This window comes from Aotus nancymaae, unplaced genomic scaffold (genome assembly GCF_030222135.1).
Source record: "Aotus nancymaae isolate 86718 unplaced genomic scaffold, 86718_ANA_hifiasm-v0.15.2.pri h1tg000010l, whole genome shotgun sequence".
NCBI lineage: Eukaryota > Metazoa > Chordata > Mammalia > Primates > Aotidae > Aotus > Aotus nancymaae.
In genome coordinates this window covers 30,973,768-30,977,627 of record NW_026988421.1, presented here as the reverse complement: position 1 = coordinate 30,977,627, position 3,860 = coordinate 30,973,768, and the positions used below count along the sequence as shown (strand labels likewise).

Here is a 3,860-nt window from a genome sequence, read left to right as displayed (position 1 = left end):
TTTATGGGGCAGTCGGGGGCGAGGAAGGGATAGGAACAGGTATTACACCCAACACGGGCAGAAGTGTTCCATTCCCGGAGGAGGTGGCTGAGAGAACTTACAGGCTGCAATGATTATAATAAGGAAGAAAATAAAAAGAGACAGAGCTAGGGCTATCTGCCACATGGGAGAATTTGAGGAAGAGAGACCTCAATGACAGAAGAGGAATAGAAGGAAAAAGGAGAACAGAGTTATTTCTAGGGGCACGAATTCAGCAAAGGTTCCCTGCAGCCAGTGGTCTGTTACCCACTGTAGAATATCTGCTACTTTAAAGGAAGCAGGTCTAAACCACTGTACATCAGCTAACAGGAGTTTAACAAAACTGGCGAATCTACAATAAAGACAGAACCACATGTAAGATTGACAGGCAAAGGGTGGGTGCACCCCAGATGGGAGACCAGTCTGATGCCTTTCCGGCCAGGTCCCTGAAGGGATGTTTCAGGGCGTCTTGGCTAAGGTGTACCCGTATAACCCCCGGGCCTGGTCACCTCAGAACTTTCAGTCCAGAGGTGAATCACCGTTATGCCTTATGACATCCCCATGGAACCACGGGTTGAGGCCCACACGAGACCCATAGCTGTTAGGCCGTGGGACTACACATAAACTCACTCACTCACTCACTAGCATTGAGATTAGGAAGAGAGACTGAAGGTACAGTTACTCAATAAAGCGGAAAATGGCCGTTATCTAGAGAGAGAGAGAGAGAGAGAGAGAGAGAGAGAGAGAGAGAGAGAGAGAGAAAGATGGAGAGTTAGAAGCGGGAAACAGCCGCCATCTTGAGAAAGAGAGAGAGAGAGAGTTAAGAGTGGGAAACGGCTGCCATCTTGAGAGAAACGGTTGCCATCTTAAGAGAGAGAGAGAGTGTTAGAGAAACTGAAAGTACAGTTACTTAATTAACAGGAGCCTTTATGCCAACTGGCTGGTTTGAAATAAAGGTTTTGGTGGCATAAGCCGGGGGGGGTTGGCTCTGCCATGAGGCAGGGCTTGGGTTTAATGGGGCTTCTGATTACCCACACCTCAGTCCCTGCTGCAGAGGTGGTCAGAAGAGTGGCTCAGCGTCCCAGGCTGCACTACCAAACACCGGAGAATAGAGGGTTCAGGAAAGTGGGGACGTCTCCCTCAAAATCCTGACCCTGAGAAACCCCTCACGGGGAGAAGACAAGAGTGTAGGGACGTCTCCTCTACACGCAGGTCCTCGAGAAGCCGGAGTCCCGGACTCACAGTGGACGAGAAAGAGTCCCCGACGCTGCAGTGGTTATGAGCAGGGAGTCCATGAGGCAAACAGCAGGAGGGGTTGTGGGCAACAGAAGTCTTACCTTGTGGTGGAACGGCTGAACGGCTCCCCAGTCCAGCTTTGAGTGGAGGAGTCAGTTTCCCCCAGGAGGAGTCTTACAACTCCCCCCGGGTTTTGGCACCACTTGTAAGGGTTATTGCTGAGTTTAAAATGAGGAAACTAAGACCAGCACAAGGAGATCCAATGCGAATTTATTCAGCTCCTGGATGAGGTTCTGCGGTCCGACAAGAGGGACTGGAGAAGTCGCACGGACTCCTCTCAGACGTGAGGTTTTATAGGGAGTGGAGGCATTCTGATTGGCTGTGGGAGAGCAGGACGTGGGCGGGGCAAGCTGCCATTGGCAGGTAAGCAGGATGCACAATGCTATTGGGCAGATTTACAAGGCTTCTTTTGCATTTTGGCAGGGTTTTCCAATGGCTGGCTAGGTATTGAGTGCAAAGCCTAGTGCTGAGTGCAGAAGTGAGCATGGGGTGATAACGTAGTTTCTAGACGCATAGAGGGATGGGCGTGTCCGAGCTCCCAGAGGGATGGGGGGCGTGTCCGAGCTCCCGGTGAGGTGACCGGCCTTACACTGAGTATCTGAGACTAGAGGCATGCACCAACACGCCTGGCTAATTTTTGTATTTTTAATAAAAACGAGGTTTCACCATATTGGCCAGACTGATCTTGAACTCCTGACCTCATGATCTGCCCACCTTAGCCTCCCAAAGTGCTGGGATGAGAGGCGTGAGCCACCATGCCTGGCCATGGTTTCTTTTTCAAACGCCATTTTTACCACATTGTTCCTCCTGAAGAACACCACCTCTTACAGGCATAGGACTCCAGCCCCCTCCAATTTGGTCTTTGAAGCAAACTCTCTTTTCTGCTCTCAGGGTCAAACCACCTCCACTCCATACCTCCACTTCTTCCTTGAGCCATCGCTGCCAGATGGAATGCCCCTGTCTCACCTCTCTTCTTTTTTCAGGCTCAAACCTTCAAAATTCATACTGCTCCTTCCTCTGGGAGCTTCCTCTGATTTACCCCACCCTACAGATCACTCAACTCGTGTGGGCTCAGTTTGTGTCGTATGATTTGACTTTTGCTCACATGTGATTTTCTAAACATTCTTTCAGCCCTGTGGCAGGGACTGGATCTTCTGTCTTCGCCTGTGCTTAATGGAACATGCTGTTTAAAGGAGGCAATCTGGGGAGACTATCCCTTGACCAAGAGTCCCTCACCTTATTGTTTGCCTTCCTAGGCCCTTGTCTAGCAGCAGAAGCTCCCCAAAGAGCAGTGTTCCCTTCAATGAAACATCTTATTTTAGATGTAGCGGGGGTCCCTACCTCCCACCATACCCAGGGAAATCTTTCAGCTAGTGCCTGCAGGAGACTAATTCTTCAGGATGCTTGGCTTTTCTATTCAGGTATAAGTGCTCTTGTTCTTCAATTTGGCAGGGGCCTTACAGCCAAAAAACATGTGCAGGGAGTAAGTCAGTTTGGGTCAGTATCTCTGCAGTGAACTGGGGTTTTTCTTCTAGTTTATTTTTCTATGCACACCTATAGACAGATGCCCAGAACCACACCATGCTGGTGATGTCACTGGTGGGGAAATGCTTAGAAAGAAAGGGCAATCCTGAATTTGCTTCAAGGTACAGATTTGCTCCCATGTTTCTCTTTTATTTTCCTTTGGTTTCTGTTCCCTCTGCATTTATGTGTGTGCTCAGCAGTGGAGATATAAGATAAAGAAGGAAGATCCTGTCTGTTCTGAGAGTCTCACAGTCTGGTGGAACTTCCTACCCTACTAGTGGGAAACCTCTTAAAGGACCCCGGACTCCTGCTCTTCTCTCTTGCTCTCCAAATTTTGAGGTTAAAGACCACTTTAAGAATCTTATGAAAGTTATGGATTCTCTCTCCTTGCCCCAAATGCAGACATATTCAATACTTTGCATAAAACTCCAGGGGGTTTATAGACCTGATGAAGCCCATCCACGAAACCCACAGGCTCCATTAAAAAAGAAAAAGTCAGTAAGGATGAGAAGGGGGAAGAAACTTAAAATGAAATACAAATCGAAACAAATGCATCCTTTTATGGCTTATGAATGTGATGATTGGGTTTTCACACACATGTGAGATGTGCCTCCCATAAACCTTAAGACATCAGCACATTACCTGTCTGATATGAAAAAGAAAAAAGAAAGAAACAACTAAACCTAACTCTATTTAAAATAAATAATATTACTACACCAAAGGGAGGATAAAACCAAACAGACAAGTTCAGCAAATATTTAATTCTAGTTAGAAGGAGTTTTTTTCTGTAGTGTTATGGGTTAGCAATTCTGAAATACCTTTTGTGTGCTGTAGAGTTGAGCAAATGAGTATATGTACTGAGCATATTGGAAGCTAGTCCTTGCTGTTGGAGAGGAGAATTATAAATATGGAGAAAGGGAGGACTAAAATGAATTTTGTGGTGTCGAGTTGGAACTGGAGGCATCTATATGAATTCATGAATTTATATGTGTGTGTTTGTGTGTGTACAGATGTAGAAATAA

General features: G+C 46.9%; 1 non-coding gene across 1 annotated transcript; it reads left to right on the top strand.

The window, feature by feature from the left end:
- The first annotated feature begins 3,391 nt into the window (after positions 1-3,391).
- On the top strand, positions 3,392-3,490 carry LOC135274093 (small nucleolar RNA U13). Its single transcript, XR_010341904.1, has one exon. It is a non-coding gene; the product is annotated as a small nucleolar RNA U13 (small nucleolar RNA).
- The last annotated feature ends 370 nt before the right edge of the window (positions 3,491-3,860 follow it).